A 13,907-nucleotide genomic window follows, 5' to 3' on the forward strand; every position below is an offset into this window, starting at 1 on the left:
CAACATATCAACCCTTCAAGTACTTGAAAAAAGTTTTCATGAATCCTATAATATGAATATTATATATTAATGCCCTACTACTCTTCATATAAATACGCTAGGTCCTTCCATCTAACTAGTCCTTAAATTAATATCTCTAGACCCCTCACCATGCTCTCAACAGATATTTTATTAATAAATCTTCAATGAAATGGGTCATTAAAACTAAATATAACATTCTAAGGTCAATGCAGAATAGAGTGAACTGCATTCCACTCTAGGGATGCCATGCTTATCTTAACGCAAAATAAGAATACAGTTAGCTTTTTATCTGCCAGTTCTCACAATGGACTTCTCATGAAGACAAGTGATTAATAAAAATCTCCATACTACCAACTCTTCGCCTTCTACAATGCCTTCTGCAATGCTTTCTGCATTCAGGAACTACTTATTAAATACCTACTATGTGCCAAGCTCCAAAGTATAATTACTTCACCAAGACGGTAAATATTCCATCTTGTTTGCTCTGGCAGCCTAAGAGTAATGAAGACCTTTCATTAAACCAATGTATTTGTTACCTTCTCCTTCCTACAAGAAGTGTAAACCAGCAATAATGTAAAAGGAACCAGTGCTTAGCTTCAGTGAGCTGGTACTATCTATTCCCAGCAGCACCTAGAAAAGTGCCTGACATATAGAATTTAAAGACTTTGTTTAAATTTTTTAAATTATGGGAGAAGAAAGCTATAATATAGATCAGTTTTTACATCCGACCCTCACACTGTTACCTTCTTTATGTAGCTAGAAGTGACTTCCATCAGACACACTCTTAATTAAGAAAAAAATTCCAGCTTTGAATATAATTGATGGTATGTCCTTCTGACTGGGGTATGGGTTTGTTGCCCAATTTCAATGGATTTAAAATTTGAGGGCCGGGCACGGTGGCTCACACCTGTAATCCCAGCACTTTGGGAGGCCGAGGCGGGCAGATCACGAGGTCAGGAGTCCAAGACCAGACGGATCAACAGGGTGAAACCCTGTCTCTACTAAAAATACAAAAATTAGCCAGGTGTCGTGGCGCATGCCTGTAATCCCAGCTACTCAGGAGGCTGAGGCAGGAGAATCGCTTGAACCCAGGAGGCGGAGGTTGCAGTGAGGCGGGGGATCACGCCACTGCACTCCAGCCTGGGCGACACAGCGAGACTCCGTCTCAAAAAAAAAAAAAAAAAAATTGAGTCACGTATACTTTCTATCTGCCATGTTTGCCTGCAAATTCACTTTTTGTGTTTCCCATTGACTATAAACATCTTGTGGCCAGGAACCAGTGCTTCTTTCCTAAAGCTGTCGTTTGCTCTTGCAGTCATCTCCCCAGAGTAAACACAAAAGTATCTCAAAAGTAAGTGTGCAACAAAAGTTTCCCTTCAAGGGGAAATCCCATCCCAACATTACTTCATACACAGAATTCTGGTACTCATTTTCTCTTCCAAAGTAGAGACTGGTATTAACAACTAGTTCCTAGAACTGCCAGTAGGAGCCCTACGACAAGCTCTTCTCCCATCTTGTCCTTGCCCCACCCCCTCTGAAGTCCAGAAATGACTCGGCTTCTAACTTGTATAATATAACCCTCCACCAGGAACACTTTTCTCAGCACTGGGAATAATCTGACATGCCCAAGATCATATAAGAAGACTGCCTCCTGAACCAGGTTCTAGGTTCAGTGGCCAAACTTCTGGTTCTACTACCTCTAAGGGTAAGACCCTGCTCAATTTCAGAGGCTGTGGCTTAGGCACCTCCTGAGGGGAGCAGTTTCCTTCAAGAAATACTAAGCCAAATCAACCTGTAATTAATCTAAAGAATGCCAAGAGGCCTCAAATCCTGCCTCAGAGGCAGTGTAGCAAGACGGTAAAGATTCTCACTACTTAAGCTATGTGATCTTAAGTCCTCGAAGGCTCACTTTCATCACATTCGAAATGAAAACAACAATATCTGAATCTGGAGAGATCCTTGTGATGATTAAATGAGACAGTACATCCAAAATACTTACTATAGTGTCCAGCAAAGCAACCTCTTAAAGTTAGCTAGAATCATCACTATAAAACCAGGCTGGGCCTCCAGCTGGCGCTTGATTAAGCGCTGACTTAGCCAAGGAACGAGGCTCCAATTCAGTGACCCCAATCAACTTATTCCCGTAGGCGCCACTCCACACCCTTCCGAGCTCCTTCGGGGATTGGGAGCCGGCCGCCCCAGACCTCCCAAAGCCCCTCTTCTCTGAATCCAAACGCTTGGCGCACTCGCCTCCCGGAGCCCCCGAGGCGCGCCTCCTGGCCAGCGCGGCCAGGGGTTGCCTCTCTCCCCTCCCCCTCCGCGACCTCCCTTCCCCTCCCCCCATGCAAGGCCCCGGCCGTCCTCCCCCCGGCCTCGTCCTCCCTCCCGCCCCCTCCTCCCTCCAGCCCCTTCCCTCAGTGCCTCCGACCCCAGCCGCCGGGCGGTTCGAGCTAGGCCCTCCCAGCGCCTCCTAGTCTCCCGGCCTCCTCGGAGAGAGCGGCCGCAACCCCCGTCTCCAGTGGCCATACCGGCTTGCGGAGGCCGCGGCCGCCGCCTCTCCGCAGGTCTCCACTGAATGGGAGGACGCGAGGCCACTGGACTGGGACGTCGCGGGGAGGCGGTGGTCACGGCCCGCTTGGTTGCCCCTCCGCGACCGCTGCACCTCGCTCGCAGGCTCGCGTGGGCCCCGGCCAATCGCGCTGACCCAACAAGCCTAGCGAGAACTCGGGCTCTGTACGTGGCAGGTGGGGGAAGAACAGAGGCGGGAGCAAAAAAAAAAAAAAAAATGTCCTTTCGCCCCTCCTTACTGCGAGTGGACATACCCAGGACGCATGCGCGACGGCGCCAGGCGCAGGGCTGGCTGGCTCCCAGCTGCCTCGGCCGAAGAGTCCCTGCTTTCTCACTGGATGACGGGGTTTAGGAAGCGTGAGCGGCCCCGATGCACGCATGCGCGGGGCGTGACCAGGCACTTCCGGTTTTCTCGAAAGCGTGTATTTCCGTTTCTCGCCAATGGGCGGGGCGTAGTGCGCTGTTCTAGACTTTTTGAGAGCTGGTTGCAGTAGACGTCTGTCCAACTTTAAGTGGTTTTTGTCGTTATTGTTGACCATTGTAGTAACAGCTGAAAAAGAAAAAACCTTTTCTTCTACAAATCCATTCATTCATTGTTGGGAGCCTACGCTTTGCCAAGTCCCGTTCTAGGAATGGGGGTGAATCATTTTGTGAGCAAGGAGTTTCCAATTCAGCAGGGAAGACCTACAGCGTTTATGAGCAAGGACAAATCTGTAATTGTGTAAAGGACGAAAGCTGGGAAATCGAGGCTAAAGATTCCTGAGTGATTTTTAGAGGATAAGGCATTTAAGTGTGTCCTACATACTCCTCCCTTCTCCCTTACCTGTTCAAATAGAAATACAGTATGAGTAAGTGGGAATTTATAGCCAAGGGGTGGAAGTTGGTCAGTGGATGGAAAATTACTAAGAGGAAATATCAGGGGCAAGGGAGATTCTGGCTAAACCAACACAACGGGATTCTAGACGAAGATAGGCCAGGATAACAGACATCACCTGGGGGTGGTGGAGGATGAGGAACCCGATCAAGGGTGAGGGATTCTCACTACACTGACTTAACAAGGTTCTTTGCTGAAACTGAGTTTTACAAGAAGATGCACAGATGGTCTTAGGAGAAGGCCCAGGAGCCTGAAGTTTGGCCAAACGGAGAATGTTTGTCACTTCTAAGGTGGAGACTAAGCCGATGAATGAAGCATTTAGACCCTACCTGGTCTCCAGTTGTTTACCAGTTATAAAAGAAAAACTTAAGCTGAATTAAATTTAAAGGAGTTTAATTGAGCAATGAACGATTTCACGAATTGGGCAGCCCCCAGAATCAGCAGATTCAGAGACTCCAGCAGAGTCACGTGGTGGAAGATTTATAGACCAAAAAAAGGGAAATGACGTACAGAAATCGGCAGTGAAGTACAGAAACAGCTGGATTGGTTACAGGTTGGCGTTGGCCTTATTTGAACACTTAGCTGTCTATGAGTGATTGAAGTGTGGCGGCTGCAATTGGCCAAGACTCGGTTATTGTAAGAGAGCATACTCCTAAGTTAGGTTTTCAGTCTTGTCTGATAAGCTAGGTTACAGTTCATCCACAAGGATCCAAATATAGAAGTATGGAGTCCTTCTCAGGCCATATTTAGTTTGCTTTAACACCAGATACTCCTAAAGGACCTGGAGTAAATTCTGGTGTTTCAGGGTGAGAAGATACGTTCTTTTACAACCATAAGTAGAGTGATCTTTTTCAGTTATAAGTCTCTGAAACTTCTGTTTGAGAGTGAAATAATGTAAGTTTACACTGTTCACTTCTGATTTGTATTTTCCAACAGTTGTACTGACCTTTGAGCAATTGTTTGCAGGGATAATGGAGTGGAGTACTGCAGAAGAAATGAAAAACAGTTCCTGATTGCTCTCCAAAGAATGTTATTCATTGCTTATTTTTTAAAACTGAATAATACAGATTTGGAGAGATGCACTGCTGTCAGATAATAGTATTATGATGTCATTAAGATGGTTTGAGATGGGGTAAAACCACAACCATATGGCAAAGGTAAAATATTCCCTGAAGGAAGTGAATTATACTACTGTTACAGTAGTATATTTAAACTAAAAAGAGGTCAGATCCTGAGGCGGGAGATAAGGAGGTGAACCTTGGCCTATTATAAGGTGAAAAGAGTATCTGCTGAGGATCCCCAGTGAGGGGGCACTCAAGAGTCCTGCTACTGAGGAGAAATAAGCTGGTCCCTGTTACACTGTGGTCATCTGTGCGCTAGGAAGAGAGGCACCCATAAGCTGGCCTTGTGGAAAGGCTGGAGCTCATGAAGCTCATGGACTCTGAAAGCAACTTGAGGATCTTTATGTTGTAATTTCCCTCATGCTTCATCCCCAAGCCATCAGTAAAGTCTTGTTTAATGGTAAAGCCTATTCCCAGCTACTTCTATGGAACTTGAGAGGTGGGGTTCTGGTGATTTCTCAAGTCGAATCTGATGCACAGCTATGTACTTAGGCTCCCAATAAATACAAGTGATAACTAGTGACAGAGCCATAACCTGAATTGAACCAGTTACCTCACTTACCAAGAACATGGGTCTCTTCTACTATATCTGTAGATACATACTGGCCTTCTTTTCTGCATCTAGATGAATTTGGTTTTAAATGAACACTGAGCACAGTCTTGAACTAGAAAATACTACTCATTTCTTCCAAGGAACTGCTAAGAAAAAAAAAAAGAAAATACTGCTTAATGGTAGTATATTAAAGTTGAGGATATGTGAAGGAAGGAGAAGGAGTGCAAGGAAATATTTTTGACTCAGACTGTAGCAAGGAAAGATATGAGATTCTGCACTACACAGGTTATTTTCCATGTTTCATCTGAAGAAGGGTTAAGACTTACACTGTGGTTTTAAGAGAAGGAGTCAACCAACCAACTTACCTACCACCTGCTCTTTCTCCCTGTAAGTCTGTGTGGCTGAAACTCCTCACATGGAAAGGGGGGAAAAATCCTAAGAATGAAAACGGGATTCTCAGACTGGACAAGAGATGAGACAAAGACTATGAGCCCTGTTAACAAGTTAGATAAAATCTATGTTTCATCATGTTCTTCTTTAGTACTTAGTATAAATCATTTTGAAAATTTGAGTCATCTTATATACCCTCAGAAGAACCAAGGAAAGGGTGTACATTCCTCCTGGGATGAGAATTTCCAACGAGAAGTTATGTCCCTTGCCAAGAATCAGCTCTGTTGTGGCAGCAGCTAGCTAAAAAAGAGAACTCCAAACAGAAGGGGAATCATGAGGACCAAACAGGAGCGAGCCAGTTAGTCAGCTCAGCCTCACCTCCACTGGCTAAATGTAAAGATTTGCTTGTGGGAACATAGGAAGCTGCCACCCTATGCAGAGATAATGAAGGAGAAAGGAACGATTTTCTTACTTTGTACCTTTGAGTGAGTGATTCTTAGTACTAGCTAAGCAAAATACTTCAACCTATCCTACCAGCTTCACATCCATGAAATCCCTAAAATGCTTTTGCCTTACCATGGTGCTCTATGTCCAACCTCTCTTTAGAGAAACTACTCTCAAAGGCAGTTCTTCCTAGATTTGGTATCCCTAGAGGCTGATCTAGACATTCAATACATAGTTATTGAATAAAATAATGAAAACTAAGTTTCCCACCACTTTACAGGACAAGCTCCCAGAAAAAACAAAAGGATCAGCTGTCAACGGGTAAGTTCCTTGCTCCCTAGCCATGTAGGATTTGTCTCTTAGTAATTTGAAATCATTCACTTTTCTTCCTTTATATCCCCTGGAGACAGTGCTAAGTTACCTCTCTGCTAAATTACCTGTCAGATTTCAAGTTGAAAGAGAAATGCAATTGTGAGCTGAATTGCATCCTTCCCCCAGAATTCATATATCGAACCACCTCAAAAGGTGACTGTATTTGGAGATGGATTCTTTAAAGAGGTGATTAAGTTAAAATGAGGTCATTGGGGTGAGCCCCTAATCCAGTATGACTGATGTCCTTATAAGAAGAGGAGATTAGGACACACAGAGAGAAAGCAGAGATGGGTGCACACAGAGGCGAGGCCATGTGAAGATACAGCAAGAAGGCAGCCTTCTGCAAGCCAAGGAGAGAGCCCTCAGAAGAAACCAAACTTACCAGATTTTTATTTCCAGCCTCCAGAACTATGAGAAAATAAATTTCTGATGTTTAAGCTACCCAGTCTGTGGTGTTTTGTTATGGTAGCCCTAGCAGACTCATACAAATGCCACAAGATGTGCAAGAAGATATAACTTTTCATTTGATCAAGAGTAGCTTTGTTAGGCTCATTTAAGAAACCTAGGCCCAATTAGCCGGGCATGGTGACATTCGCCTGTAATTCCAGCTAGTGGGGAGACTGAGGCAGGAGAATTGCTTGAACCTGGGAGGTGGAGGTTGCAGTGAGCCAAGTTCGTGCCACTGCACTCCAGCCTGGGTGACAGAGTGAGACTCCATCTCCAAAAAAAAAAAGAAAAGAAAGAAACCGAGGCCCATTGTGGTGGCTCCTCATGCCTATAATCCCAGCACTTTGGGAGGCCAAGGCAAGATGATCACTTGACCCCAGAGTTTGAAACCAGCCTGGGCAATATAGTGAGACCCTCTCTCTACTAAAAATAAAAATCAAAAAAATTAGCCAGGCATAGTGGCATGTACCTGTAGTCTCAGCTACTTGGGAGGCTGAGGCAGGAGGATCCCTTGAGCCCAAGAAGGTCAAGGCTTCAGTGAGCCATGATCTCACGCCATTGCACTCCAGCCTGGGTGACAGAGGGAGACTCTGTCTCCAAAAAAAAGAAAGAAAAAGAAAAGTAAAAGAAACCTAGTTGCCAGAGTCTAGGAATCATGCATATCAGAGACAAAATCAAACTCTGGGTACTTGGAGACACTCATGTCTCTAATCTAACACTTATGCCAAGGATCCTGCTTTTAGTCCCTCCATATAAATGCATAATTAAACAGCATTCTCAAAAAGCCATTTCAATAAAGAGAGACTTAAAAGATGCAAAGTAAAACCACAATGAGCTACCATTTTTCATATATTCATCTGAGAAAAATAAAATAGTTACATAACACTTTGAAAAAAAAAGTATGCAGCAAAATAGGCATTCATGCTTTGTTGTGGGAACATTAGTTTGTATCAACATCTAAAATGCCTTATGACACAACAATTTCATTTGCAGTGTACCAGAGAAACGCTTGCACATAAGAGCAAACCCATTAATGTTTTGTTTTCAAGTGAAAGACTATAGAGCAATTGAAAGAAATGTACACATGCATACAGTTAGATATCAAAAACATTTTGATGAGTGCAAAAAGCAAGTTTTAGAAAGTTACATTAGTGTGCAGAAAATAGTTAATGTAGCAGCCTGAATCTGCTGTCCTCAGAAAGGCCCACTTGCAAGATTGGCCCTTGGCTGGTATCTGAGAAATTGGATTTTAGGAGTGTTCTCATCCCATTATTTGATAAGAATGGTGAACTGTGTCTAAACTGTTTGTACAATGTGATTTATGCAGAATACCTGCTTTCTTGAAGTCTAGAATTTTGGTATATGCCAGGCAGTGGGTGCCTATGTGACCAGGCCCCAGTAAAAACCCTGATTAATGAATCTTTCATGAGATTTCCTGGTAGACAATATGTCACATGTTGTCACAGTTTGTTGCCAGAGAAATTAAGTGCATCACATGTGACTCCACTGGAAGAGAACTCCTGGAAGCTTGCTCTGGTTTCCTCGCACTTCTCCCCATGCAACATTTTCCTTTGCTGGTTTTACTTTATATCCCTTCATAATAAATAATAGCTATGAATGTGAGTCTTTGCCGAATCTTATGAGCGCTTCTAGTGATTCATCAAACCTGGGAGTGGTCTTAGGGACCACTGACACAGTTCCTTATACCATTTATGTAAAAGAAAGTACACAAGACTATGAGTTGCTATGAGTGTATAATGTATGCACATATTTCTTAAAATCTGAAAGTTTACACACAAAGCTCATTACAGTGGTTAATTCTGGGGAGAAGAGGAAAAAGACAACAGGGGCTTGGATTTGGTGGTAATGGTCAAAGAGGACTTTAGCTCTATCTGGAAAACTAATTTGTTCTTTGTTGTTGGGTTTTTTGTTTTTCTTTTAAGTAAAACATACTCATGTGTTACTTAGATGGGAAAATATTTTAAGTTAATTTAAGAACAATTTCAGTCTGCAGTTAGATTCACAAAATTTTAGAGATAGTAGCAAATTTAGAGTTCACCTAGTCTTGCCAGTTCCTTTATAGCGACAGAGCCTCAGGTTCTGATGCCTGGGTAAATGGGGTAAATGTCTTGCCACAAGTCACATAACTTATAGCTGAGACCACAACTCCCAGTCCAGAATTCTTCTTTACCCTGCTGTTGCCTACTGAGTACAGGGCTAGAAATATCATTTTCTTTTTTTTATCACAAAGGTCCATAAAGTCTCAGTAGTTATATCGTGGCTTCATAGCGGCTTATATTAAAGTTCAGCAAATTATAAAGGTCACAGTTCCACGTGTACAAAAGCACCAACTTGCAAGTTTGCAAGAAAAATACAGATAAGAATTGAACTATAGTTCTATGAGAAATACTTTGTAAAGGATAACAGCGTTAGGGCATACCACTCTGCGTTCCTTTTTCTTCTGTTTGTTAAAGGGTTAGCATATATGGAATTTTTTTAGAAACATGATCAGCGGCCTACAAAAAATATAAATAACCTATTTTCAGTTTCTGAAATACTTCACAAATTGGACTTCAAAACTTTCATATATTGCTGTTGGGAGCATAAAATGGTACAAACATTTTAGAAAACTGTTTGGTGGTTTCTTATAAAGGTAAATATACACTTACTCTATGACTCAGCAATTTCACTGCATATTTCTTATTTAATTTTTTTTTAGATTCAGAGACGGGGTTTCACCACGTTGCCCAGGCTAGTCTCAAACTCCTGAGCTCAAGCAATCCTGCCCTCCTAAATTGCTGGAATTACAGGCGTGAACCACTGCACATGGCCAGGTATTTCAAGAGAGAGAGAGAATAAACATATCCACACAAAGACTTGTATAACAATGTTAATAGCGCTTTAATTCATAATAGTCAAAACTTGGAAACAACAAAATGCCCATGAACTGGTGAATGCATAAACAAATTGTGGTATATCCAAACAATTAAATACTACTTAGCAATAAAAAGAAACTAACCACTGATACACACAACAATATAGATGAATCTCAAAAACATCCTGAGTGAGAGAACCTAGACTTAGAAGAGAACATACTGTATGATTCGTGTGATATTCTGGAAGAGACAGAACTGTGTGTATCTGATGGATCTGATGATAGAAAGCAGATCAGTGATTGCCTGGGGCTTAGAATAGGGGAAGAAGCATGAAGGAATGTTATGCAGTCATGGAAACATGTTTAATCTTGTCTGGCACAGTAGTTTTACAGGTGTATGAATTTGTTAAAATTCATCTAATTGTGCACTTAAAATGAGTGTATTTTATTGTATGTAAATCATACACCAATAAAATTAATTTAAAAATGAAAAAAGCAAACCCTCTACCAAAGCAAACAAGCAAAATGAAAACTAATTTCACCAGTCAAAATTAAGGAACACAAATATAAGACAAAAGACAAAAAAAAAAAAAAAAAAAAGGCCCAGCCCAGTGGCTCAAGCCTGTAATCCCAGCACTTTGGGAGGCCAAGGTGGGCGGATCACGAGGTCAGGAGTTTGAAACCATTCTGGACAATATGGTGAAACCCCGTCTCTACTAAAAATACAAAAATTATCCAGGCATGGTGGCGCGTGCCTGTAGTCCCAACTTCTGGGGAGGCTGAGCCAGAAGAATCACTTGAAACAGGGAGGCAGAGGTTGCAGTGAGCCAAGATGGTGCCACTGCCCTCCAGCCTGGGCGACAGAGCGAGACTCCATCTCAAACAAACAAACAAACAAACAACAACAACAAAAAAACTCCTCACTGATCCACTTTTGATACTAAAGTTTCCTGTGGTGCATTAATTGTGTGTTTATGTGTACATAGTATTGTGTAACTTCAGAGTAACACTGATTATACATAACTTTTCAGTGTATGCACTTAGCAGACTTGCAGGCACGTATGTGAATATACTGAATTTACAAATGAGATATAACAATCTCATCTTGGTCTCTGTTCATTCCACATAGTTTGCCCCTGATTTGGTAATATATTCAAATGCACCTTTTCAAAGAAACTTAATGCCAATTTCATGTACAGTCAAAATAATTGTATTTTCGCCAAGAAATTCTGGTTTAATTGTTAAGAGATAGACTTGTATAATATTTCTATATTTACATTGAGTGTTAAAAAGCTTACAGTCTAATTTGTGGCTGATTCCTAGCAAAATTACAAGATTATGATTCTTGGGTATCACTCTCATCCCTGGCTTCATACTTTTTGTTTCTATTCTTATTTTCCCTTACTCCTGACTTCTTAATCAGTTTTTCAGCAGCTTTTATATCTTTTTTTCAAGTACACATTATAACAGGTACATAAGTAAATGAAGTAATGTAGATGACACACATGTAACATTACTTTGAACCTCCTTGTGGTTTTTAAAATTTTTTCTAATTAATAATTGCTAATAAAACTTCTCCAAGATTTAGTGTTTTCTTTTTAAGAAAAGGCAGGTGGACACAGAGAGACAGAAAACATTTGAAAGGAAAAAATAACTTTGTCATGGAACCCCACTCAACTGCTATCTGATGTAAAGAAGGGTTAGACATGTCATGCGTCATACATGAGTCATTTGATCTCACGTGGCATATTTATGCCACTGTTCTACATTTTAGAAGTTTCTGCATAGTTCTTAATGTATTTCTTAATCTAACATGAAAAATTATTCTGCCTGGGTAAGGGCATATAAACTCAGAAAATCCTAAATGCTCTATTAATCTTTTGGACATTTCCAATCAAATCCAGAGTAGTCATTTCACTATTCTAAAAAGAGAAGAAAACAATAAACTGGAAGAAATATTTTCACCAAGTGTAATAGTTAAAAGGCTATGATCTATAATAGATAAGAAACACAAATTTCTGAGAAAAAAATTTACAATACCTCAATTGAAAATGGGCCAAAATTATAAATAAGAAAATACTGCAATAAACAACTATATTAAAAAAGTTTGTGGTCCTCCAAATGTTGATGACATTATACATTCTTGCAATGTTTTCTAAACAATATACCAATATACACTAGGGTCTTACATTTATCTGGTCAAGAGAATTTGGCACATTTATCTGAGTCAAGAGAATTTACTTTAAGGAAATAATGAAAAAGAAAGGAAAAAATACATGTACTAGTTTATTCATCACAGTGTCACTACAATGTTAAATATTAAAATGATCTAAATATACAATACTAGGGAAACAGCTTAGTAAGTTATATCATATTATGCAATCATTAAGAAGACTGCATAACTAGGTAATAAGTGAAAATCAAATCATGTATTGTCATTAGTTAGGTAAAATTCTTATGTGTTCAGACAAAGAGCATAGAGATTATGGAAAAATAGACAATAGTGAAAGTTAGGGAATTATGGATTTTGCTTTTGTAAAAGATACGCTTTGTGAATATTGCTTTTTCTACTCCCAGCAAATTTCAAGTGTATAATACACTGTTATCAACTATAGTCACCATGCTGTACATTATATCTCCAGAACTTATTTATCCTATAACTGAATGTTGTACCATTTGACCAACATCTCCCCTTTCCCCCAACTTCCCAGTCTCAGTCCATTCTACAGGCTGTTACTATGAGTTTGACTTCTTTTTAGATTCTACATATAAGTGAGATCATGCAGTACATTTCTTTCTGCGTCTGGGTTATTTCACTTATCATAATATCCTTCAGGTTAATCATGTTATTACAAATAGCAGCACCTCCTTTTTTAAGGCTGAATAGTACTCCATTGTGTGTGTGTGTGTGTGTGTGTGTGTGTGTGTGCCTATATCATAATTTTTTTATCCATTCATCCTTCAATGGACACTTATGTTGTTTTGTATATCTTAGCTATCATGAATAATGCCACAATAAACTTGGAAGCAGAAATATCTCCCTGAAGTACTGATTTCATTTCCTTTGGATATATATCCAGCAAAGGGATTGTGGGTCATATGGTAGTTCTCTCTGTAATTTTTTGAGGGGCATTCATACTGTTTTCTATAGTGGGTGTACCAATTTCAATTCCCACCAACAATGTAAAAGGATTCCATTTTCTCCACATCCTAGCTAACGCTTATTATCTTTTAACATTATTGATCATAGCCATTCTAACAAGTATGAAGTGATATCTCATTGTGGCTTTCATTTGCATTTCCCTGATGGTTAGCGATGTTGAACATCATTTCATTTAACTGTTGGCAACTTACATGTGTTCTTTGGGAAAATGTCTACTCAGGTCCTTTGCTCATTTTTTAATCAGGTTTTTTGTTTGGTTTGGTTTTGGTTTTGGGTTTTTTTTTTTTTTTTTTTTTTTTTTGCTATTGAGTTGTATATGAATATTTTTTAAAGCTGAAATTGTTACAGCAGTTTCCTCTCTCATTAACCCCCCTCCCCGCAACCCCCAGTGTGGAACAGTCTTGGACCTCATCTCAGGAGCCATAGGAACTAAAAGATTACATTAACGGGTTTCCACAGAGCCAGAGAGTTCTGGTGTTTGACAGACTGGTAAAATCCAGTTGACACTTCTGTCTCAGGTTTCCCAAACACTTACAAAAAATGCCAAGCTCTTCTGAATGAGGCAATGATAAGCTGATAGCAATGAGCTTAAGAATGATCTCCCTTTGTTGATGACAGAAAAAAAAAAAAAAAAGAGAGGCAAGATAAACTTTAAAATAGGAAAGATAACAGAAAAAGCAATCCAAACTCTGACAATTTAACAGTGAACTCTGAATTGTCAGTTAAGACCCAGAAAAAGAAATCCAAAGGTCAGGATGGTTTGCTCCCCAAAGAAACTGCACATGCCACCACAACCAAAAATAAAGGCTATTGGGCACTATTATCACACAAAATAAACCAGGAAACACAGAAAGGCTCAGCTGCCCGTATACAACATCACAAAAATGAGTTCTGCAGTGCCTTGAGTCTCCCTTTTCTGCAATATCCTTTTTTTAAAGTAAGTCACCCTTCTGCTCTTCTAATTCCTCTTTTTGCTCCTCAACTTCCAAGGCACCAAATAATTTCTTGGTCTCCCTAATTTCTTGATCTCCCTACCGACCCTATTCAAACCCTGCTCAGACAAGGAAGATGACTGACGA

At 40.5% G+C, this 13,907-nt stretch overlaps 1 protein-coding gene across 10 annotated transcripts in view; it reads right to left on the reverse strand.

The window, feature by feature from the left end:
• The window catches only part of TFG (trafficking from ER to golgi regulator), a 40,540-nt gene extending 37,531 nt beyond the window's left edge, over window positions 1–3,009 (reverse strand). Inside the window, exon 1 of one of the 10 annotated variants that reach the window (XM_024245172.3) lies at window positions 2,844–3,009. The gene's annotated coding sequence lies outside the window, so the exon portion shown is untranslated. Of the gene's footprint in view, window positions 1–2,020; window positions 2,355–2,449 lie in introns of those variants that run through there. The other 9 variants (XM_024245175.3, XM_002813347.6, XM_024245174.3 and 6 more) reach the window with 9 other exon arrangements.
• Between the last annotated feature and the right edge of the window lie 10,898 nt (window positions 3,010–13,907).

This window comes from Pongo abelii, chromosome 2 (genome assembly GCF_028885655.2).
Source record: "Pongo abelii isolate AG06213 chromosome 2, NHGRI_mPonAbe1-v2.0_pri, whole genome shotgun sequence".
Lineage (NCBI taxonomy): Eukaryota > Metazoa > Chordata > Mammalia > Primates > Hominidae > Pongo > Pongo abelii.